The sequence below is a fragment of the Lepisma saccharinum genome, chromosome 24, assembly GCF_977018435.1.
Source record: "Lepisma saccharinum chromosome 24, izLepSacc3.1, whole genome shotgun sequence".
NCBI lineage: Eukaryota > Metazoa > Arthropoda > Insecta > Zygentoma > Lepismatidae > Lepisma > Lepisma saccharinum.
This window is the reverse complement of record NC_139252.1, coordinates 30775694-30801817: the sequence shown is the minus strand read 5'-3', so window position 1 is coordinate 30801817 and position 26124 is coordinate 30775694. Positions and strand designations below refer to the sequence as shown.

General features: G+C 40.0%; 2 long non-coding RNA genes across 3 annotated transcripts in view; one reads left to right on the top strand and one right to left on the bottom strand.

The window, feature by feature from the left end:
• LOC145978446 (uncharacterized) overlaps positions 1–26124 on the bottom strand; it is a 430067-nt gene that overhangs the window by 121234 nt on the left and 282709 nt on the right. The gene's annotated exons all lie outside the window — the stretch shown is intronic.
• The window catches only part of LOC145978448 (uncharacterized), a 286399-nt gene that overhangs the window by 109969 nt on the left and 150306 nt on the right, over positions 1–26124 (top strand). The window lies entirely within an intron of this gene.

Sequence of the window (26124 nt, the reverse complement as noted above, 5' to 3'; positions counted from 1 at the left end):
TAACACTTTTTTTCAAAAACAAAAACCCACTGACTTTTTTTTAGCGAAAAACTGTGTTCGTTCCATTAGCCTCATAGGAGAAAAGCAACAACAGTCCAATTTAATTAGATCTAATTAATACATTGTCCGATAGGTGGCAGCACCATTGTAGTATTTTGATAAAGCTCGTTTAGACACCGAGCGTAACATGTTCAGGCTGTAGTAGCCGCTGGAAGATGGACGATAATTCTGTTTGTTATTCTCGCTTTTTTTTTTGTACGGAATGAACTTTCCGCGGTATTTATTGTCTCGGTTTGTTTATATTTTCCAATTTATATGACACGTACAACAAAAGTTTCTGGTATAAATGCCCCGTTCCGGCGGTGTATGTTATTCTGGCGAGAATGTGTAAAGAGCTCACACCGTACGCGTTCGTGCTATTTCTGAAAATTACGATGTGAGCAGAAGGGTATTTTTTTCATTACTTATCCTATTTTTCTGTCAGGCACGGAGCAAGGGGGATGGGGGCAAGGGAAGAGAGTAGTGGAGGGGGGGGATGCGCAAGAGCAGTACGCGCTAGGAGTTAGGGGCTAGCGATGCAGCCATGCGGTACGGCGAGCGCCTGTATATCTGCAACCCCGCTTTGCCCAGGAGAAGGTACGGGCTGCATAAATCACCATAAACATTTTCTCCCGGCGCGTTCTGAGTTGTAAATAACGCAGTTTGGCGCACGCTACACCTCCCTCGTTGCAAGGTGGCGGGTTGTTTTTTTGAGGGGGGGAAGGGGATTAATTTCCTGTAGCCCCCCACCTCCCCGAAATACGGTGGAAGGGCTAAGAGAAAATCGAGCACGGTGGCGAATTCGAACTCGGTGAACGGCCAGCTGCAAGAATGCGGCAAAGTTTCCTTGTCCAGTTCGTTTTCCCTCTGCAAAAAAAACTCTGTACTTTCTGAAACTGGATATGTGTGGATACACAGAATTCACTCTTGCACTGTATAAACATTCAACAATTCCAACGTTCCTGGAATTTGTTTCTGATATCTTGAAAAGCCAGCCCAAAGTGAACAAGTTGCAGGCCCAGGATTTAGGGGGTCTGGGGCTACGGCCCCGTGTTTCCATTTACAAACGCACTGAGAGTAAAAATGCTTTGAAAAGTACCACAAAACGAAAAATAGAAAAAGATTTAAAATGTGGTGAAGAATTATAATTGTATATATGGAACCTTACGGTGCAGTTAGTCCTGGACTCACATATATCTAGTCAGAGAACTAAATGCATCATATCGATTGATGCTCTAAAGTGTGTTTTATGGCTTCTTCAAAGGATCAGATTAACATTTGATGCATTTGGGTGCATTTCTGTATGTCGTGAAAGAAATACCAAAGTGCATAATTTGATTCAAGTGAGGATTTATTTCAGTCGAGATGCACTTGATGCACCTTCCTGAATCTTTTTGGATGATGCACTTAAACGTTTGGTCTGAGCTACAAAGTTTATGTAGCTCAAACGAAACGTTTAAGTGCATCATCAAAAAAGATGCATTCTGGTGCATCAAAACACATCAGTTGATGCATTGAAGTGCATCTCGACTGAAATAAATCCTCACTTGAATCAAATGATGCACTTTTCTTTCACGACATACAAAAATGCACACAAATGCATTAATCTGATTCTTTAAAAAAGCCATACAACACACTTTAGAGCATCAATCGATGTATTCTGGTGCATCATTCGATATGATGCATTTAGTTTTCTGTGTATATTCGGACCTGTAAGTCGTGTTCCAAATGTGGCGGCATACATTCCCCAAAGTTAGTCTGATTATTTTCACACATTTTTTGAACAATATTGTACGTTTTCAGCATACACTTGTAAGCATTAAAAGTGTAGCACACTCCGTAGAAGGGTGTTTGAGTCCAGCAAGGTCAGTGGTGGCACTCGGACACTCGAAACCTACACTTGCTTTTATTTTCCGAATGAGGATAATTGCAACGGTGATGGTGATCCTCCGTAACCCCGCGAGAAAAATTGTTATTCGTATGAACGTTTCTTGTTGTTTCTAGCGCGCGGAAATGTGTTATAAACGAGTAATTGGCGATTTTATGATGCATGATTTATGACGTCATGCACACGAGGAATGCCTACGTTGTTAAGTTTGGTTCTCTTAGCTTAAATATCGTTGAAGTGAACGTCGCCAGTGGAAAGTGTGCTGCTACCAAACATGTCACGTTGTTCTACGATATTTAAAATATACGATTTCTTCAGAAGATTAGATTTATTCTTTCATGTGCGAGCCATAAGCTGTACGCGCTACATAACATTTGGATTTTTCTTCTACTTTATATATTGCATTTAGTTTATATTTTATTCTGTCTCTTAGTTGTCTCCTATGTACACATTCTTTCTCCGCCCCTAACAGCTCATTCACTACACACACAAAAAAACTAAATGCATCATATTGATTTATGCACTAGAATGCTGGAGCAAAAAAAAAAAAAAAAAAAAAAAGTGTATGAATGTATCGATAATGCACACAGAACCCCAAAACGTGTCAATTGACACATATATTTTGACTCTCATAACACATTACTGTGCATAAACCGAAATGATGCACCTTTTGGCGTGTCAAAATACACGAAGAAATGCATAAAAGGGCACTTGCATCAGATTCTCTTCCGTAGGATGCACTAAAATGCATCAGTTGGGAAGATCATTTCAAACAAGAAAATTTCACTTTTAATGCATCAATTGACACAGCTAAATGTGTAATTTTATTACCGCACGGAACTTCATCTGATAAATAATCCCTTTTATGCATTTCTAAGTGTATTTTGACTCACTTAAAAGTGTATCATTTGTATTTATGCACGTTAATGTGTTATTGGAGTCAAAATATAGGTTCTGTACTATTAACAATAATATCAATTTTAATTCATTTATATGGTTTCAAATAAAATATTTTTACGAATAGACCTAAAAATTACATCAACGTATAAATTAGTAACGTTTTATATTACTATTATTTTTATGAATATTTCTGAGGCACTTGGTTCGAACCCCTCCCGAATACATTTCTAGATACTTGCCTGAAAAGAACTGGAGTTTAATTGTAGTCAGTATGTCTGTTTCCCATCGCGAAGTGCTGCAAGTATTGGGTCCGCAGAGCCGTGCCATACCATTGGTTCGTAAATGCGTGATTTAGCGCATCAAGGCTTAGCGCCGTAAATATTTAAGCCCCCTTACCTTCGGGAGAGCTACGGCCGGCCCCGCGCAGAAACAGAACCAGCTGATAAATCATGCACCACCACCCTTGATCTCCAAAGATAGCATCCTCCTGCAGGTCCCTGACACCGGGCCTTCGGGGAGAGATCGGTTTTCACCCCCGTTCGATTCGGATTCTGCAAGGGTGCCGAGGGGCGAGGGGGTGGGTGTGAAGCATGTCAGTCGGAACACCCACGTGGAAGGAGAGATAAGAGGGTGATATATATATATATATATATATATATATATATACATGCCTCGAAGAAATCATATTGTTCCTTGTTGGGCGGCGCATACTGTACGCACCTGTACACACAGAAAATTTAAATGCATCATATCCATTGATACATCGAGTGACGCACTTGTGTTTTACGGCGTCTGTAAAGAATCAGTTTTACAGTTTGATGCTTTTTGTATATTCCTTGTAAAGGTATGATGCTTTTTGTATATTCCTTTTAAAGGTATGATGCTTTTTGCATATTCCTTGCAAAGGTATGATGCTTTTTGTATATTCCTTGTAAAAATATGATGCTTTTTGTATATTCTTTGTAAAGGTAAGGCCAAGGTGCCTGCATCTTTCTTGATGATGCAGCTGGTACAGTGGGATCCATGAGTATTACCGTGCAAATTGTCCATGACTATTTTCATTAATTTTTCTCTTACATCCTATGCGTTTTTAAGCGATGGATTTTTATGTATGCTGATGCAGAAGTTGCCAACAGCTTGTTTTGAGTTTTCTTTTAATTCTTGAAGCTCTTATTGGGTCAAATAATGTGCACGAACATGGTGATGGACAATTTGCACGGTAATACTCATGGTGATGCACCAAAATGCATCATTATAACAGAGTCAACATATTTGTGTCATTTGCGGCATTGCAGCGTTACGTCCTTTCATAAGATTATGAAGTACTTTGTGGTGTCAGCTAACAAATGAAATAAACCTAAGATTTTCATTGGGTGACGCGTGGTCAGCGTATCGAGTCCCATCGTCGCTGCTTCTGGCTTTCGAGACCGGAGCCCGTTACTTCTTTTCAAGTAGCTCCAAATTGTCCTCCCGACGCTTCGTCAACGCCGAAGTTTTTGTGGGCTCATACCGGGAATCGAACCCGGACCCGCTCACACAGCAGGCGAGAGCGCTATTCATTTTGCCATGCAGTAGCCCAAATGAAAAGAAAATGAGTATTAGTAATATGACGACATAGCCTGAGTGCATGAAAAGCATGTGCTACGTGTGTGACGCTTTCAAAATGTAGCAAAGTTCGACTTCATTTCCCTGTGAATGAATCTGCATGATGCTAATGATTTGGTTAAATATGCAAATTACAATCATTCACAAACATTTAAACCTTAATGAAATTAAAAACATTAATAATTTTTCATGTCAATTCATTTTCTTACTAACATGGAATATGACAACGTTTCGTGGAATGGCCTATTTAGTTCATTTGCGAGGGTGCAGCTTCGACACCCATCAACATGCCCAAGTGTACGACTTTTTAAGCCTTTTTTTTTAACGATATGAGCAAATCTACGATACCTTGCTAACTGGGTTTAATTTCAATACACGCAGACATTTGAGAGGAATATCTTACACAGAAAAATAAATGCATTAACCAATGCACAAAGTGCCTGAAACTGTAGTCTAGGATACTAAATATGCCCTAAAATGTACCTGAATTTTATGAATATATTTTATATGAAGCCTACACTCAGAGCACTAAATGCATCATATCGATTGATGCACCAGAATGCATCGATTGATGCATTTGGGTGCATTTTTGTATGTCGTGAAAGAAACACCAAAGTGCATCATTTGATTCAAGTGAGGATTTCTTTCAGTCGAGATGCACTTTAATGCATCAGCTGATGCGTTTTGATGCAACAGAATGCATCTTTTTTGACGATGCGCTTAAACGTTTCGTTTGAGCTACATAAACTCTGTAGCTCAGACCAAACGTTTAAGTGCATCGTCCAAAAAGATGCAGGAAGGTGCATCAAGGAACATCAACTGATGCATTGAAGTGCATCTCGACTGAAATAAATCTTCACTTGAATCAAATGATGCATTTTGATGTTTCTTTCACGACATACAAAAATGCACCCAAATGCATCAAATGTGAATCTGATTCTTTGAGGAAGCCATAAATCACATATTAGTGCATCAATCGATATGATGCATTTAGTTCTCCGAGTGTATATCTTACCTCCCCCAAGAAAGTTATTTTGAATTCATAAGATGTGCAGTAATTAGTTTTTTCGTGTTTTCTTAAGAGTTCAATAACAAACAGTTCCATGTTCCAACTTGTTGCCAAGAGTGTCACTAACACTTTACACACACATAAAATGTACACGTAAATACGTGCAGTGCACCACACTGAAAGGTGTCTTCATAATTCGTTCCTTGCATTCATGGTAGCAGTCATTGATCAAAGCAAAGACGTTGCTGTAGCAGATTAAATAACGTAAGCTACATGTCACGAGTCACCAAGATTAATAAGCCAATATACTAGTATAATAAGGCAGGGATTTTTGGTGAAGGAAAGGGAAATTTGTCTTATGGAAGGGAAATTTTATGAAACTGATTTTCGTCGTCGGATATTGCTAAACGAATTTTCAGGTGTAACGTACCAGTGACTTTGTAACTTGACTCTGACAGCTAAGGACAAAATAACGGGTTCTGTTCTTGTCCACACAACAGCCAGACAGGCAAATGGCCCTTGCAAAACGGTTTTTTCCTATCCTTTGGGTCTTTTTTGTCTCGCCCTTAGAAAAAAAAGGTTGAAAAGTACCACCCACAGTCACCAGCACAAAGCCCTTCTTGCTACATTTCCCTGGAGATCATAAAAAAAGGTGGGATAAGGTATGCTAAGGGTTGGAATTGTGCTAAGACAAAGTTTCCGCTACTCCTTTGTTCGCCAGTGCGGAAAAAAAAAGTATTGCAAAGGGTTCTTATTTGCTGATTGCCCTAAGGGAAATGCCTTGGACCCCTTTTCTTTCGGTCCCCCCCTTTTTACCCAAATAGAGGGTTCTGAGAGTTGTCCCCGTGTAGGGAGACCATTTTGTCTTATCTTGACCATTATCTCTTGGGAAGACGTTAGGGGTTGAGTTACAACTTCATCCATAGCGATTGTGGTCGATCCCTCAAGGACAAAAGGCAAGAGCGACCCCTTCATCTGTCTTCCGGGCAGCGGCAACAAAGCCAACTGCAGAGTTTAGTTGGTGAATGGCAAAAATTTGGCACCGTGGGAGGGGTTGTCTTCATTTAGCAGCTGCTCCCCCCTTTTCCATGACCCCCTGGGGGAGGGGGAAGGTACTGAAAGATGGATGGCTCCAAGGGTGATGTTTCTTTTTCCTCCCTCCGTGAGGATGGTCTTTGCAAAACTCGCCAATCAGCTTCAAGGAACTGTACCGACAGGAATTTGCCAAGTTCGAGCTGACAATGGGAACTCGCTGTGCAAATATGAGTCACGGATCCAATGGCTTTTGGCCTGCCCGGCCGAGAAACAAATGAAACCTCAAAAGTATACTTTTTTGCTGTAAGCAGGTAAGAAAACTGCAAAGAGCTGTGGTTCAAACGGTACCTGACAGTTTCTACTCCAACACCAGGTCAAAAATCGGATCAGAATTCTATGCTGAATAAACAATTATTGTATTCTTAAAAAGTAAAGAAGAAAACTTTATTTGTTGCACTTCTGACAGCAAATGTTAAGAATTACTTCTCGGAGAGCATATCAAATGACTGATCAAGTACATTTTTAAGACGTGCACATATAATTGTTCCTTTGTCGATACCTAGGCAACGATTTTTACTGTCCGCTGAACACTTATTACCTTCTGAAATCGCGAGGTGATAATGACAATCGATCGCCATTACACGTGATGCATTGTTAGTTTCTGGTTGGCTAACTTTCCTGTGACGTACGTTGAAGATTCTCACAAATTTCCGATTAATGCAAAAACCTTCTCTTGTTCGGTGACGATTGCAAAATATATAGTAAAATCTCTAATTTCAGTGACGTGACACTTCTGCAAAAGAATTTAGTTTCTCTAATAAAGTGGTGTGAATTATGGAACTTAAACCTCAACCCTCATCATGACCTTCTCCTTAAAGAAAAACAGATTTAATACTAAATATTTCATAAAAAATAATTGTGTTCAAAGAGTTGCGGCACAAAAGGACCTGGCCGTCATATTTGAAGAGAAACTTTCCTTTTCTGAGCACATCTCTACAGTCACAAGGGGTTCAATGCGTATGCTGGGTCTTCTCTATCGTTTCACGGAAATAAACAACTTGACTGCCCTCGGCACCTTTTACAAATCTTTTGTGTCACCTAAAATTGATGTCCCTCAAATTCAGATAGACTAAATTCCGTCCTAAATTTCTTCCTGGCCATTGTTCGACACCGAATTCCGTCCACAAAACACTTGCAAAAGTCCATCCTCCTGCAAATGTTAAATATTCAAACTCCTCAAGAGAGACATAGACTGGCTGACCATATATTTCTACATAAAATAGTGAATGGCAACATCAGAAGTGACCGCCTTATTCAGGAAATTCACTTTCGTGTGCCTACCCGCTCAACAACAAGCACTCAACTTTTTGCTACTCAGAAGCCGAGATTTTGCCTCATCCAGCGCTCTCTGTTCCATAGACTGCCTAGTGAATATAATAATCTAGGAAGCCAAATAGACATTTTTGAAAATCTGGACAGTTTTAGAAGAAAGTTAACTAAAAGTATGTAAGTCTCTTAACCACATGTAATTTTTCTATGTTATTATTTTTTTTTGTATTATCTTATTATTTTTGTCCTTATGTTCTATAAAATCGTTCCAATGTAAAATGGCTAACGCTGTAATTGGAATCTTCTATTAAAATAAATAAATAAAACGACATTTAACACGAGTTAAGCAAACGAAGATAAATAGTTACAATGTTGAGAAGGACATTAAGATTTGAACTCGCTAAGAGACGTTTAAGGCAATATTTCACAATGTCGGGACATAGCCAAGGCCTGTACGTACAGGTGTGTCAATCGCTGGTGCTGAACGGGCATTAGTCGACGACAAATGACGTCTATGTGGGTTTCTGAGAAACACAACTGCGCACTCGGCTCTCGTGAAGCTCGAAAGTTGCTGAAAAATGGATGACGCTACAGTTGCGCTTCAACTTTCGGTAACGCGAGAAACAAAAGAAACGCGGAAAGCGTGCTAAAGTATTAGCAGTCCGCCATATACGTCAGGAGAAAGGCTGGGAATTATTAAAAATATCACTTCGAAAGAAACAAAAGGCACAGAAGCGACGTGAAGTTTCTCGCAAGAAGAAGTGAGGAAAGGGGAAAAGAAGCGAGGCAAATGTGAATAAATAAGGACCCGAGGCCATTCGTTATAAAACTTTAATAATGTCACCCGGGCTTACTCGCTAGCCGTGAGGGATGCATTCAGAGGGGAGTCTGAAAAATATATCTAATTTCGTGAAAGAAATATATGCTGAGAGAGGGCGCACAACTTCCCCTCACGTAGGTCTTATCTCAAAGTCTTCTTATTTTTAAATCAACTCCTGGAAAAAATCCCGCTCACTGGATTTTCGTTCTCCCTCACTTGGAGAGGACTGGATGGGGAGCGCTGCGATCTCAGCGCTCCACGCGGCCATCAGCGGAAACTCTTGATGGGCCGCGGCACTGCCGTTTCGAACGCGATCATGTCGTCGCGCAAGTACTCGCTTTATGGCTTTCAACTGTTTCTTCAGCTGTGCTTGCTGGAAACCGCATGCCATAAACTCATCATCAAGGAACTTTATTCTTTCTTTATTCCCTTTTCTTCTTTTTGTAAGCTTGCAGGTATTACAATGCTTTAGAGGTTACTGGGGAACTGAAGGTAATTGTTAAAACATGCTAATATCCATGTTACTTTCATCTCTTCATAATATTCCACAGTTAAAAAGTACAATACGGTTTTCTACTCCATTGTGCAGCTAGTGACCCATTCCTAGGCACGGTAAGGAGGAACTAAACAACTAATTTCGAGGGATACTAACAAATGCATAATTATCTCCATACATAATTAAAAATTACGCTTTAAACCTTCATCCTCTGCTTTGAACCATGATCGCTACTTCGAACATTGATCGTGAAACCATGATCCCTACTTCGAACATTGATCGTTAAACCATGATCCCTACTTCGAACATAGATCGTTAAACCATGATCCCTACTTCGAACATAGATCGTTAAACTATGATCCCTACTTCGAAAATTTCTCGTTAAACCATAATCCCTACTTCGAACATTTATCGTTAAACCATAATTATTGCTACGAAAAAATAAATAAATAGACTTAAACCAATTTCAATTCTTTAATTATGTTGATAACAAACGCAGAATTTTCATTTCTTACGAATAGAAAATTACACCAGTTCTAAATATACAAAGTGTCTGATTGACCCGCCTTTATGTGAACGTCTTGGAAAGCCGCGGGAACGCGAGGTGGAAGAGTTAAGTACTGATGTCTTTGTGAAGATTATTGTACAATGGCCACTCAAAAAAAGGGCTGAACCTATACGATGAAGGCGTGTTTAAATTGTTTGTTTAATCCTCACTGCTTTCATAGTTTGTGACGTCATTTATGCAGATTTCACAATTGATTCTCTGCAAATAGTCAGGAGGCATCGCGAATGGAATAACTTTCTGAAATTACAGAAAGATATTAACAAAAGCAACAGCAGGACGTCGTAGCGAACATTCCACGGTATTATCACAAAGCCCTTGAATTCTCTTCCGCCGCCATTACCTTATACAACGGCCCCTCCCTTCCAAACCCCTGCGTCCCTCGGCCCCCAACTTCTTTCTGGCAACTTCGAAGGTAATCCCAAAAGGCAATAATGATAAGAACAACGCTTAGAAGAACGACAATCCCCCTCCCTTCTAACTCCTTCTGGGAAGGGCCCCACTGACCCCTCTTAATCCCATTAGATGAGTGTTGTATTGCGATAACAGTAATCGACTCTCGAAAACTTGCTCCGGAAAGAAAGAACAACACACTTTGTCAACATGTTTAGGAACACATAGTAGGTTCGGAGAACGCTTTCAAACACGCTTCGTTAAATCCAGATTTCCCGTTAAGGGAAAATTTGCGTCACCATTAGACAAGTCAACTGCAGTTTCTGATGTTTTCTCTTGGCTGTTATGAATATCAAGACTGTAGGTAGAAAATAATATTAGCGCGTCATGCAGAGAAATGTATTTGTTCTCGAAAGCCAGATAACCAGAATACCATGCAACCAGGATTCGAACCTTAGGCAACACTTTACGAAATGATGTTCAAAGCAGGGATCAAGTTTTAACGAGTGTTGTTCGTAGCAGGGATCAAGTTTTAACGATGATTGTTCGAAGCAAGGATCAAGTTTTAACAATGATTGTTCGAAGCAAGGATCAAGTTTTAACGATGATTCTTCGAAGCAAGGATCATGGTTTAACAAAGAATGTTCGAAGCAGAGATCATGGTTTAACGAGCAATGTTTCAAGGAAGGATCAAGTTTTAACGATGATTGCTCGAAGCAAGGATCATGGTTTAACAAAGAATGTTCGAAGCAGAGATCATGGTTTAACGAGCAATGTTTCAAGGAAGGATCAAGTTTTAACGATGATTGCTCGAAGCAAGGATCATGGTTTAACAAAGAATGTTCGAAGCAGAGATCATGGTTTAACGAGCAATGTTTCAAGGAAGGATCAAGTTTTAACGATGATTGCTCGAAGCAAGGATCATGGTTTAACAAAGAATGTTCGAAGCAGAGATCATGGTTTAACGAGCAATGTTTCAAGGAAGGATCAAGTTTTAACAATGATTGCTCGAAGCAGGGATCATGGTTTAACAAAGAATGTTCGAAGCAGAGATAATGGTTTAACGAGCAATGTTTCAAGGAAGCATCAAGTTTTAACGATGATTGCTCGAAGCAAGGATCATGGTTTAACAAAGAATGTTCGAAGCAGAGATCATGGTTTAACGAGCAATGTTTCAAGGAAGCATCAAGTTTTAACAATGGTTGCTCGAAGCAAGAATCATGGTTTAACAAAGAATGTTCGAAGCAGAGATCATGGTTTAACAAAGAATGTTCGAAGCAGAGATCATGGTTTAATGAGCAATGTTCCAAGCAAGGATCAAGTTTCAACGAACGATGAGCGGAAGATATTCTAAGTAAGGATCAAGTTCTAACTAGTCTTGTTCGAAGTCGTTGCGTGGTAGTCGGCGGCATTTGTGTTTATTTTCATTTTGGTGTGGCCATATCATCAACTCCAAGCGACTGTAAATGCCATGACTTTTCGTATGACTGCAAATGGTCACTGCGCCTTATGGTACACAACAACGAGAAAGTCTGACGAGGAAATTGTTAACATTTGCAAACTCAGCGTGAGCATGAGGTACCAATCTAAATTTAAGTAAAACATCAGGTTGTTCACACAGAATCCAAAATATGTAAATTAATACAAAATATTCCTTTTTGACACATTAAAGTGCATAAACTACTACACTTTTGGTACATCAAAGAACACATAAAAATGCCTCGAAAGGTACTTTCCTCAGCTGTTGTTCCATCTGATGCACCAAAACGCATCCAAGAAAGTGTTTTTAGATTAATCATTTAAATTCAATTTAATAATGGTACCTTCAGACAAGATCATTTTAAAGGAATCAAATTTAGACATATCAATTGACACCAAAAGTACGTTAACATTTATTTAATGCATTTCCAGTTCTGTGTATGACCTACCATATTGTCACAAGTTTAACTGAATGCATTTTAACTTTCCATTTTCAGACTATAAAAGATCGGTGTCGACACATCGCGAACAAGATACATAAACTTAACGCAAGCCAATTGCTTGATACTGTATGAAGTCACATAGCGAACAAAACACCATGCTTGTTTTTAAAGCACAATTAGTCTATTGTCGTTTGTTAAGGATTATTAAAAGTTACATTGAAAGGTTAAAATTGTCAGAAGTTATTTTCATGTAACAAATTGTTGATTTCTTGCACTTGTAGAGATTTTACTGAGAGGCCGGGGCATATATTAACTTTGGATGTTAATAAAAAAACACTGAATGATCGTGAATGACGGCCATTGAATTAACACTTTGCTGAAGAAATGTCTTTGATCAAGCCTTCAGTACGTTCACTGTCGATATGCTACTCGTTTCGCTAACGGTGTGCGCTGAAGTGCCACGATGACGTCACTTGTCAGTATCCAATGCCCGCTGACCGGCAGCGATTGACCCACCTGCATGTACAAGTCTTCGTTATGAGAAAATTTTCGTTCAAATTCCGTAGACGACTTCAAATCTCGATGTCAACATTGTCTGGCCCTTGTACTTCGAAAGAAGAAACGAAAAAGAAGAAAGACGCTTTCCGCGTCCCCCTACTCTCGTGCTCCTTAGGGAACCTGCAAATCTCAACACGAAGCCCCCCAGTTTGAGTCCCCAGTCTTCGCTATGGGTCCCCTGACGGCGTTACGGAAAGATGCCAGCATGAGGCTGGAACTACCTTCCCATCTCTTTCCTGTCTTGGAGAAAAAAAGAACTTCTCTCCCCGCTGAAGCGATGACGAAAATACGTTGGCAATGTCGCCCTGTCTTCAGTGGAACTTATCTCAACGTTTCAAAGCTACTTTTTGGCCCCCTTCACTCAATGATATTTTACTGATAAAACTGCGCGCATGTGTGTCATCAATTTTAATTACTTTTACATATAAACCGTTGTTTACTCTCAACTCGAATTGCATCGAATCAAGGGCGATGCACTTTTGGTGCATCAGTTTGCACAATGAAAACGTGCAATTTTGCTTTCTTTGAAATGATTGTGTCCGATCTTCTCTTCTACTGCTAAAAGTACTCTTTGATGCATTTATGTGTATTTTAATGCGCCAATAGCAGTTAACGCACTTTAGAGGTATTACTGAAGCCAAGCAATTTGGCATATTTGTGTTAATTGACATATGTTGGGTTCTGTATGTATAGGAATAAGAAGCGAGGGGTCTGGAATTTAAATAATGCTGCATAAGTGGAAAGGTAAATTACTACTATTCGAAAGACATTTCAGGTTCCTTCTCCCCCCTCCCCCTTTCGGCACGCTTTTGCTGTGGGGATCAGGGGTGCCAATCCCCCCCAAGGCCCATGACGTACTACCCCCCCCCAAAGGTAGAACATTGACCCCCGCCCCCTGTTTATGCCGAATTAATTACGTAAAAATATTTTGGTCAGACGAAATTTGCGGAAACAATATAATACCAGAGGTGCAACCACGAATTTTTGTCTGGGGCGGGGGGGGGGGGGGGCAGTACCAGCATAAACGTACCAATAATAATAACAACAATAATAATGGCTTTATTATTAGTCCTACTACTAGTAGTAGTAGTAACATCAAAGACGTTATTATCCTCATAAATTACGCAAAAAGGGGGTAGAAGTCTGTGCTAAAGCATTTCTTTGGAATAAACTATTTGAAATATTTTTCAACACCGTCAATTTCACATTAGCTAATAATGGAAAACAAGCACACAAACTGTATTTTTTAATGGCAGAAAATGAATGATAAATGCATTCCGAAGATACAACTTTCATGTACAACATATGTTTTACACATGCAACATGGAGCGACATAAAATAAGAAAAAACATCTGTAACAAGCTAACACTAAATTGTGTGCGTATTCAAAGCTTATTGAATACAAATTTACAACACATATTATTTAAATACATTACATCACAGAAAACAAGGAGAATTCGAGCGAAGCTTGAAAGAAAATTTTTAGATCCAATTTTTGCAATTGAAAACAATATTGATTTAATAGGGCGCAAATAATTTCACTGGACGCAATGGCATTATCTCTTTTACAACTTTTTTTTCATTTAGATCATCTGGCGCCAATGGCCGCCTCCTAGCTGCAGCTCGGATCTTGACGAAAATGATAAAACAGACATTGCGAGTGAAGCGAGCAAGAATACTTTACAAATGTATTTTTATTTGCATAAAATTTGAAATCGAAGGGGGTAATTGCTCTTCTGTGCCCTCCCCTTGCAGGTGCCCTTGTGTGAAGATATATAGAACTAGTATAAATCATAGCTCGCACATGGTACTGAGTAACTGGGGAGTAACGTGACGCGTTACTCTTTCGGCACTTGCGTTAGTAACATGTTACCCAAATTACGAAAGAAATTATAACGGTAAATTTGCGTTACCTCATTTAATTCAGAACCGGAGGATGATGCACTGGCCAGGACGGGAGATACTTTGTTGTGTTGTGTTAAACTTGTGCAGCTAAAGTTACACTGGGAAAACATTCACTAAAGATAACAGATGTGCTTCTTGTGCACTAACAAGGTCTTTATTGCATTACAAAGTAACGGTGAAATTTATACACACAGAAAATGAAATGCATCATATCGATTGATGCACTAAAGTGTGTTTTATATGGCTTCGTCAAACAATCCGATTCACATTTTGGTGCATTTTTGTATGTCGTGAAAGAAACACCAAAGTGCATCATTTGATTCAAGTGAGGATTCCTTTCAGTCGAGATGCACTTTAATGCATCAGTTGATGCCTTCGCATGCACCTTGATGCGTTTTGAGGCACCAGAATGCATCTTTTATGATGATGCACTTAAACGTTTCGTCTGAGCTACTTAAACTCTGTAGTAGCTCAGGCCAAACATTTTTATTTATTTATTTATTTATTATTAAACACAACAGGCGAATGCCCAATTACAGTGTTCTACATTTCTTGCTCTGAGTTGTAAATTTACAGTTTGATAAGAAATATTATTTTGCAGAAATGTAAATAAACATAAAACATGTCAACGCTAAATTATATGTGTATACAACAGTTAACAAACCGAGTTATAATAATACATGTTAATTGAAGAGAGTGGAATAAAATATCTAACTATTATCTACAAAAATAGCCTACATGAATACAAGATTTCAATTATTAAGTACAATGCACAACGTATTTATCTTTACACTCAGTATTTCAGATCTTTACCACCATGTACAATATATATATATATATTGTATATAAGAAGATATATATATATATAAGGAGATACTAATATATTATAAATTACATAAAATATGGAATTAAAATAAACAGTATAAATCAAGGATAGAAGTTATTTACCTTGAAGAAATACATTAATTATGTGTGTAATAAAGGACCTGTAAATAACACTGGGGAACAAAAAAAAATATTTTGTGGCATAAAGTTTAATAACAGTTTCAGCACACAAAACAGCTGTGATTGCCAATTGTATGATTGGTTCAGTTGAATTGACTCCAGTTACAAAAATAAACAGACCATGGAAAATGTAGGAGGTAAAATTACTCGACGCTTTTCTCGGTAATATCAAAATTTGATAATGGACTGAAATTCCCATTAAGAAACTTATTTATTTATTTGTAAATTGTTGCTAGGCAACTTATGAAGCGTTGCTAGGCAATATATCTCTTAATGTTGAATTTTGTAGTATAACTAAGCGAAATGCGTTTAATGTGAATACATTGAAAATATGAGTTCCTCACGTAGTAAGTGTTTCAATAACCCAACACGGATGTAGTGAGAGATTTGTATCAGGCTTATTTTGCCAAAAATCTGGAACAACAGAATAAAAAAATGGGTCCCACACATAGTTTGCAAAACTTGTTTGGAGTCACTTCATTATTGGGGCCAAGGCGGACGAAAGGGACTCAAATTTGGAGTGCCCATGACATGGAGTGAACCAAAAAATCATGTTAATGATTGCTATTTTTGTGCTGTGAATGTTAAAGGCATGAATAGATTCAAAAACCGTAATTGGGTGTACCCTAATGTAGAGTCAGCAAAGCCGCAAATACTACACAGTGAAAATTTACCTTTACCAGTATGTACCTTTTCGCAAATTATCGACGATGACGTTGAGATATCAGATGAAAGTGCTAGTGCAATACAGCAGGAAAACGATCACATAGTTTGTTACTTCATTGTGTACATATTTTCTTAATTATTACGATCACATGGCTATATTATATTATTTTTATAATAAAAAGAAATATTAAATTGTTGTTGGAAGTTCATTTATGTTTCCGCCATTTTGGTTTAGTTGCATTTATTTCATAAATTAGAGCCAATTCAGGAAATATATTATTATATCATTATTCAGCAGCATAAAATTGCCCTAAATTAGCTCTCAAACACTGTGCCGCAATTTCAATGTTCCCCAGTGTAATTGACACACTAGAAAGTACGTACATATATGTAATTGAGTATAAACTACGAAATAAATATATATTTACAAAGATTGCGTTTATGTTTACATTGTTGACATTTGTTCTTCCATTCCTTGAATAACTTTTTTGAATGTCCCAATAGGCATGTGAAATATATCTAATTTTGGTTCCGGGGAACCAAAAAGATGCAGATGTTTCTTTCACGACATACAGAAATGCACCCAAATGCATCAAATGTGAATCGGATTCTTTGAAGGGAGCCATAAAACACACTTTAGTGCATCAATCGATGCATTGTGGTGCATCAGTCGATATGATGCATTTAGTTCTCCGAGTGTACACTTGCAAGCATAGTAACGGAACGGCGACATGTTACTTTTGAAAGTAAAGCAATTTACCCGACTTTGGTTCTGAGCGTTAAGTCTCTGTCTCGTTTGTCTCCGAGGACGAGACATTGTATAAATCGAGACGAGGCCGTGACGGTATGTCCAAGACTCTCGGTCCCGTACGACACGTATATTCCTTTTCCGGAATGTCTGGAGTAAGAGAACGCGAACGCGTCCTGGGCGCATGTTGCGGCTGAACGCGCGGAGGGGGCGACTCGACTGGTCCAGTAGTTCTGTAGTAAACATGACAGCTCGCAAGCCTACTAAGGGAATTCTGCACTCTGAACCCTTCCCCACCTAGTCTGGCCCCGCCCACAAGCTTTCGCCTCTGCGCGTCGCTACTCCAGACATTCCGGAAAAGGAATATAGTCTACCGAAACATAATTTACTAATGAGGGTTTTCCAGACCGATGGGATATCTGCCTCATCAATTACATATAAGTCATACGTTTTGTTTTTATACTTGAAAAGCCAATCTATTAACACGTGAGCTTGTGCTGTGCGGTTGCATATATATTAAGGATAAAAATTATATTTTTTTTCCCCCGAGAGGTCATAGCGACGAAAAGGCGCGTAAATAAATAATAATGAAAAAACTACCTCCATACCAGGGGCGTATATTCTAGGCCAGCTAAGCTATCTGCGAAGCCTCAAGCCTAGAGAGTATAATACAGAAGAAAAATCGATTTGAAATTGTGAATAAAATTACTCCTTTCAACAGGAAGATGATCGCGATTCTGGAGTTGGCAACCTCATTTCTTAGGAGTTTGCAACCTGATTGGCGTTGACATGGGAACGATACTTCCTTGAAGACGCCGAGAACAAGCGAAATGGGAGTGTCTAAGATGGCAGAGTCTTCTCTCTTCCTGCATAGCCTAGAACCAGGTGTCGTAATGAAATAGTTCAGATCTTGAAGTCACCATACGCCATTGCTCTATACGCTGTGGAAGTTTGTAAATCAACTTTATGTACAGAAAGGCTAATCGGGACTGGAAATACAGTTTAGAGTGGGATTCGAAGCGCTGTTCAATGTGCCTTCACCGTACCCTGGACCATTATAAAGTCCGCGCGTTCATTATGTCCCCATCGGCAACCCTTTTATAAAACTTAACACTGACAACAATAGCAAACAATAGCCAAGCCGCTCCCGATAAGCGCGTGCACTCAGACGTTGTTGCCACATTTTCTTTACTTACATTTCTTGTAGTTGCAAGGCGCCTCTCATTATTTTTGCTCCATAACCACGTGCGGGGTTAATTCTTTTTAACTAGTTGTGTTGCGTTATGGTGCTGTTTTGTTGCTTTGTTATAGTGTTGTGCTTTTAGTTTTTTCCTTAGACTTTGCATAATGCAAGTTATCACTCACGGCTGCTAGTGAAAATCCTAAGTATGAAGACAAAACTGCAGAATATTATTTCCTTCATGGAGAGCACAGGTGCCCACCCCCCTCAAAGCCAATGGCGCATTCCCCCCAAATATCATGTCATGCGTCCCCCCAGATTATATCATGTGCCCCCCCAAAAACATCATTCGCGCCCTCAAACCATATCGTAATCCCCACAAAGTATTTAATTACGACAGTGTGTCTACCGAAAGCAACTTGTTTCTTAGCTTTACAGAACACTATACTTGATCTGCCCTTATTCCCTAAACAGGGGTGCCCATCACTCAAGACCACCCCTAAACCCCCGAAAATAGTTTGGATGAATGTATAATAGTTGATGTCTATTTGAATGAAATACCATGTTACATTGTCCATATTTTTTGATTGTTCGATTTTCAAAAAAAACTTAAAGCTAGCACATTGATTGGTTAAATGTAGTAAATTAAAATATGTAAATATGCATATAAATAGTATTTTTGAGTGGGTTTATAAAACTCAATTTGAGTATTTAACGTGTTTAATTCAGAATCCCAATATGTAAGAGTTGGATATCCCCCCCCCCCCTTCGATAATACCTTTAAACACTTCCTTTTTAATCTTTATCTGTATTTATTTTCTCTTTCTTTTTCTTTTTTCCTTACAATTTCCTTCTACTTTTCCTGTTTATCTCTTCAATTTGGCAACATCGATTTCCTACTCCAGTTTGTTGCTTCTACTTCAAAAGAAAACCGCCAGCTTGGGTGTTTCTTTTAACAAAGAGTACCGCTCCCTTTGTTAACCGCTGGGGATGTAATGAACGCGCGGACTTTATCCCCAGCGGTTAACAAAGGGAGCGGTGCTCTTTGTTAAAAGAAACACCCAAGCGGGCGGTTTTCTTTTGAAGAAACTGGAGTAGGAAAGCGATGTTGCCAAATTGAAGGAAAGGGTAAAGAAAAAGAAAGAGAAACAAACAAATTAAACAATATGTAAAGAGAAAAGACTCACGCACCCGCCTGCTCCGCCTTGCAACTACAAGAAATGTAAAGAAAATGTGGCAACAACGTCTGAGTGCACGCGCTTATCGGAAGCGGTCTGGCTATTGTTGGCTATTGTTTCCAGTGTTAAGTTTTATCAAAGGGTTGCCGATGGGGATATAATGAACGCGCGGACTTTTTTTTTTACCACTTTGCCATCGGGAAGGCCCGCGGTGACATGGAATGAACTTCCGCCCTCCATTACCTCCCTCCCCAGTCCTAACAAATTTAAGAATAACCTAAAGAATTTTCTGTTAGATGAACAGTATCTCTGTTCAAGCTCCCACGAGTAACACTACACAATACAGTTTAGATTACATACGAGCCTCGCCAATCCAATCCAATCCTTGACAAATCTACAACTATATTGTAATATTTAGGTATGCGTTGTTCTATCGTATCTCACAAAACTACCATAATCATGTACATCAATCTCAACATCCGTGCGTGAATGTCCTGCTCAGAAATGTTTAGTATGTGTGTTTTAATGTGTGTGTGTGTGCGTGAATGTGTTTTTCTCTCTTTCTTTTTTACGTGTTGTCTTGATTTTTTTTTTTTTAATATCATCTTTGTTCTTTCCTTGTAACCATTTTTTATTGTATTTTCTTCTCTTTTTTATGATTTTGTTTATGTACACTAGGTAAATGTCAAACGGGGTTAGGTGGGAGAACAGCCACAGGCTGAACCTCGCCCTTTAATAAAGAAAATTTGAATTTGAATGCCTGTATATTATACTTAGGATCGGGCTCTATACGCCGATCCAAAAACTGAAATATTTGACAGCTTATATCTTTTAAAATATAGAAGTGATAAAAAAAATTCAATATTCACTGTTAAGATTCATCCTTTCTAATCAATTTACCACAAAGCTCATTCAAATACCTCAAATACTTTTCGAGTAAAAGTGTACTGAATGAATGTCTCTTTTTCCGCTGCCCATGATATGGCCCTCAAGATCGTTCGTCAAGGATCCTCCCCTTTCAACCCCTCGCTTGTGGCCCCATGTTTCCCCTGCACTACAAGCACCAACTTCTGAGCCCATCCACACGCCTATCAGCATCTACTTAAGAAATCACCAAATTCAGTAACTTTTTATACGCGGCTGGCAACACTGCCGCAAAATCTTCCTGCAGCTTTTCCCCCCACCTTCCAGCTTCCGTCGCCGGGCCAATGGGAAGACGGGGAGTTTCTGGGGCGAGTGGAATGGGGCAGGAGAGACGTGAGATGGAAGTGGATGTCGTTGAATGGGGGAGGATGATTATAATTGGAAAAACTGAGGGGTTAAAGAAAACGTAGAAGAAAAAAACAGGGAAGACAATCTCTTGATCTGTCCTGCAGGGACAACAGAGGGTTCCATCCACAGTGGTTCTCTCCCCCTGACCGTTGCAATGAAAAGTTCACTAAAAAAAACTACCACGATATCGGCAAAGGCTCTTTTTTTTACCTTTTTAATCGAGTCGACGACGAGACTTGAACAAGAAGATCCATTCGAGACGAGACTGGAAGAAATTATGGTGTATAAAACGAGAGATCGCGATTCATATATTAAGCAAGACACGAACAAGAGATTCCAGACGAAATTTTTAAATTCTTAGAACAAGAAAGAGACTTACCTTTAAAGAACAAAGGTGTATTGAAATTGATCGACTGTAACATGAGCTACAGCGTAAATAAAATTATCTATAACCCGGGCTGCAATCTGGCTGTACTCAGAGAAGAGCTAGATATAGACCGAACTGCAGTTAAAAGAAATCTGGTTGTTGTCTAAGTTTCAGTCCAAAGACAGCTGGCTGTAAAACCAAGCTGCAGTCTAAAGACAGTTGGCTGTAAAACCTGGCTGTAGTGAAACAAAAACTAGTTCTTGACAGAACTGCAGCCAAGAAAGTTCTGGCTGTAGTCAGAGCTGCAGTCAAAAGAAAGCTGGTTTTTGTCCAAGCTGCAGTCTAGAGACAGTTGACTGGTTCTAAACAGAGTTGCAGTCAAAAGTTGCTATCAAAAGAGAGTTGACTGTTTGAGTTCTTCTTTTAAGTCCACTTTATGCACAGATAGGTTAATCGGGATTGGATCTACAATTTAATGTGCGATCCCAACTAGTTTGTGCTCCACCTGGTATTGAACTCGAGACCTCTTGCTTAAAAGGCAACAACGTTCTCATTACGCCATCGGGGAAGTCTACAGTAAGCTTTAACGAAAGCTAGATGTAGACTGAGTGAGCTGCAGTCAAACAAAAGTTGGTTCTTGACCGCACTACAGGCAAGAAATTGTCGTAGTCATGTGTTGCTGTCAAAAGGGAGCTAGATACAGTCCAGTCTGCAGTAATGACAACTGGAAAAAGACAGAACTGCAGTCAAAAGAAAGCTGGTTGTTGGCTAAGCTGCAGTCCGAAGAGAGTTGGCTTTAAACCGAGCTGCAGTCAAAAGAAAGCTGGTTGTTGACTAAGCTGCGGTCCGAAGACAGTTGGCTTTAAACCGAGCTGCAGTCAAAAGAAAGCTGGTTGTTGACTAAGCTGCGGTCTGAAGATAGTTGGTTGTAAACCGAGCTGCAGTCAAAATAAAGCTGGTTGTTGACTAAGCTGCAGTCTGAAGACTGTTGGCTGTAAACCGAGCTGCAGTCAAAATAAAGCTGGTTGTTGACTAAGCTGCAGTCCGAAGACAGTTGGCTGTGAACCGAGCTGCAGTCAAGAGAGGGCTGGTTGTTGACTAAGCTGCAGTCCGAAGACAGTTGGCTGTAAACCGAGCTGCAGTCAAGAGAGGGCTGGTTGTTGACTAAGCTGCAGTCCGAAGACAGTTGGCTGTGAACCGAGCTGCAGTCAAGAGAGGGCTGGTTGTTGACTAAGCTGCAGTCCGAAGACAGTTGGCTGTGAACCGAGCTGCAGTCAAGAGAGGGCTGGTTGTTGACTAAGCTGCAGTCCGAAGACAGTTGGCTGTAAACCGAGCTGCAGTCAGAAGAAACCTGGTTGTTGACTAAGCTTAGGTGCAGTCTAATGACAGTTAGCTGTAAACCGAACTGCAGTAAAACGAGTGTTGGACGTAGAGACAGAGCTACAGTCAAAAGAAAGCTTGTTCTTTACCGAACTGCAGCCAAGAAAGCGCTAGGACCGAGCTGTAGTCACAAGACAGATAGATGTGACGGAGCAGCAGTCAAAAGAAAGCTGGATGTTGACCGAACTGCAGCCACTGGAAAGTGGGCTGTAACGCGAGCTAAAGTTAAAGAAAGGAGGGGGTCCTTGTGAAACTGCTAGAGTTACCTCTCCAGCCAAAGTAACAGTGGCAGCTTTCCAAATAAGTTACTTTCATAGAAGTAACTCCTCCAAAGAAACTTGCATGTGTGTGTTTTTTGTCCTGTGACCACGATAAAGCTTGGAAAGCCAGGACGGATAGAATGCATTCGCAAGAAGGCAACATTCGGATACGGAAGAGCCTTGGATAATATCCCCCCTCAGCCCCCCTTCTCCAAAGAGAAAAACGGGACCAGGAAACGTAGCCACAACGGCATAGCTCGGCTTTCTACATGGGCCGTTGAGAGGAGCTCAAATGGGGGCATTTCAGCTTGCCCTAAGTTGCCGAGTTGTGCCTTGAATAGCCTTCCCCACCTCCGTTCTCCACCTATTCTTTGCATTCAGTCCCTCCGCTCCGTGGAAGAGAGGGAAATAGAAAAAAAAAAGCAGGAAAGAAATAGCGAAAGAGTGTTATCAGCATAGCAGTCAATGGGGTGGGAATAAAGCGAACTCACTTTTTTTCTTCCAAGTTTGAAAACCGGAAATGGCGGAATGGGAAAACAAAATGGCGCCAAGGTAAAGAAAACTGAAATGGTTATTGATCTTACGTTACTCTGCTGGGGCGAGGAGGGGTGGGTTGGATGTATTTATTATTATTTCGTAGAACCTATACCAAGGTAAATGTTGCATGAACGGATGGGAATGTGTTTTTATATCAACTGTAATTTTCTTCTGCTTCAGTTCATTCTGTCTAGAGATGAATGAAAGACTAACAAAAAAGAAAGTTATGGAAAACGGATAAAAGGGAAACCAGAGCCAAAGGGAAAAGCCGCAGACGAGAGAAATAGTTGAAACTAAATATGACAGATTGAAACCTTGGTAGTTCAAGGGTTTGGTTTGAGTTGGTGTTTTAAGTTCACTTTATGCACAGTAAGACTATCGGTACTGGACCTACAGTTTAAAGTGGGATCCGAACCACTATGTGCCTCCAGCGGGTATCGAACCCGGGACCCCTGGACTGATAGTTATTTTATTGCTTATTTCCTTTGAACTAAGAAATAAACCGCAGTCAAAAGGAAGCTGGTTGTTGACTAAGCTCCGTCTAAAAACAGTTGGCTGTAAAACCAAGTTGCAGTCTGAAGACAGTTGGCTGTCAAACCAAGCTGCAGTCTGAAGACAGTTGGCTGTCAAACCAAGTTGCAGTCTGAAGACAGTTGGCTGTAAAACCAAGCTGCAGTCTGAAGACAGTTGGCTGTAAAACCAAGTTGCAGTCTGAAGATAGTTGGCTGTAAAACCAAGCTGCAGTTTGAAGACAGTTGGCTGTAAAACCAAGTTGCAGTCTGAAGACAGTTGGCTGTAAAACCAAGTTGCAGTCTGAAGACAGTTGGATGTTAAACCAAGTTGCAGTCTGAAGACAGTTGGCTGTAATCCAAGTTGCAGTCTCAAGACAGTTGGCTGTAATCCAAGTTGCAGTCTCAAGACAGTTGGCTGTAAAACCAAACTGCAGAATAAAGACGGCGTCTTGTCTTTAAATATGATAGATTGAAACCTTGATAGTTAAAAGGAAATAAGCATTAAATTGACAGAAATTTTCTTATGTTTATTTCTTCAAATTCCTGCTCAAAGGCACCACTGTGTTTGTGCTCCAACAGCTCAACACGGTACCAAGTTATCTAAATGTGTCTTTTTCTCAAAACAGTCTAGAATGGAGTTACGTCACTTGTGCTCTGAACTCCTTGTGGGTGTGTTCCATACTGGGGGGGGGGGGGGTGAAATGTTAGTTGCGAAGCAAACGTTGCACAGGTGATATCGACTAACTTGTAGCAAGCGTAGTTCTACATTTCCATGTTATTCCTTTCGGTGTTTCTTGTTAAACAAGAAAATACTTTGAGCTTTATTCACCCCTCCCCTTTGTTTTGCTATTTTCAGTTTGGGATCCTCTCTGTGGAGGTAACTATGCGCTTGCAGAAGGTTTCTCAACATGCGATGTATCCGATGCTTGTTTGATTCGCCCGCGAGCATCGCTCGGCTCCGTCACACACGAATGTTAACGATGTTAGCCGAATACAGCTGAATCCATCGTATAGATTCGTGGCTTTCCAGCCAACAGTTGAAACCGCGGCTAGTAGAGTTAATCGCGACGATGAGGATGGATGACAACGAGACGGCATTGGTGAAGGAACAGTTACATGCCCGGACCGGGAATCGAACCCGATCCACGGAAACATCTCCAGGAAGAGGATGTAGACCAAGCACGATTGTATCAGTTGATGCATTTGAAGTGTGTAAAATAAATTTTGATGCATTTTATTTTCAGATTTCAGTTCCCGTAATCCTTTTACACACAGAAAACTATACTAATTTAAGAGTTGAAACAAGAAATGCATACAATTTTTAGCTGAAATCAAATGTTTAAAGTGCGTTATCGAGAAACATGAAGGAAGAGACATAAAAAATGCATCATATGATGCACTTTGGCGTTACCTTTACATACAAAAATTCATCAAACTGTAAAACTGATTCTTTGGAAACGCCACACATCCCCTAAAATTTCTTCAACACCCCTTAAAAGTTTTCACAAAGGCCCAAATAATGGTAATTTTGGCTCTTGAATTACCCTTACACCTCCCAGGTGGAAAATTCTGGATAAAAGCCTGAAAACACACTTTAATGCCTCAATCGATGCATTTCTGGTGCATCAAACAGCTTTGATGCATTTAGTTTTCTGTGTGGTCAACTGTGAGGCACACCAACCCTGAGTTTGTGCATTACGAGTTCTGTGTAGATAGTTACAATCATGACTTGTGGGGTTGGTTCTTCCGTTACGACAAAGCCAACCAAAATGAGGACGGGAGCCATAATATTCCAGAAAAGGTTCCCTTTTTTATTATTTCCTCGCGGGTCGTACTGACCCCTGGCTGCCATATTGGAGGCCGACCACCATTTCCCCGTCAAAAGGACAAATACAATAGCCAGTTTTACGGCAGCTGAAGACATTTTGCTTAACTTTTGGACATTATCTGTCTTTCACAATCTCTTCCTTACAACCCTCTTCCTCGTCCCTCTTTTAATGTCCTTCCAGGTGTGTGGGCAACAGACGAGATTTGCCTTCAGTTTTGGTGGAAAACCTATTCGTCTGTGATGTGTTCGCGTGTGCTGTGTCGGTAGTGTGATTTTTCTATTTCTGAACTTTTGATAAAACATATGGATCGATATTTTCCGTTACGATATAACGTGATGCTTCCCTAACTCAGGTAAGTCGAAAATTGGCTAGAGACTGTGTGTGTACAAGGGCATAGCCAGTATTTTCTTTCGGGCAAGTCTTTACTAGGAACAGTGTCGAAAATTGGCTAGAGACTTTGTGTGTGCAAGGGCATAGCCAGTATACTTTTTCCGGGCTTCCCTAACTTAAATAAATCTTTACTAAAAACAGTGTCGAAAATTGGCTAGAGACTGTGTGTGTACGAGGGCATAGCCAGTATATTTTCTTTCGGGAAAGTCTTTACTAAAAACAGTGTCGAAAATTGGCTAGAGACTGTGTGTGTGTGCAAGGGCACAGCCATTATATTTTTCTCGGGCTTCCCTAATTTGGAAAAGTCTTTACTAGGAACAGTGTCGAAAATTGGCT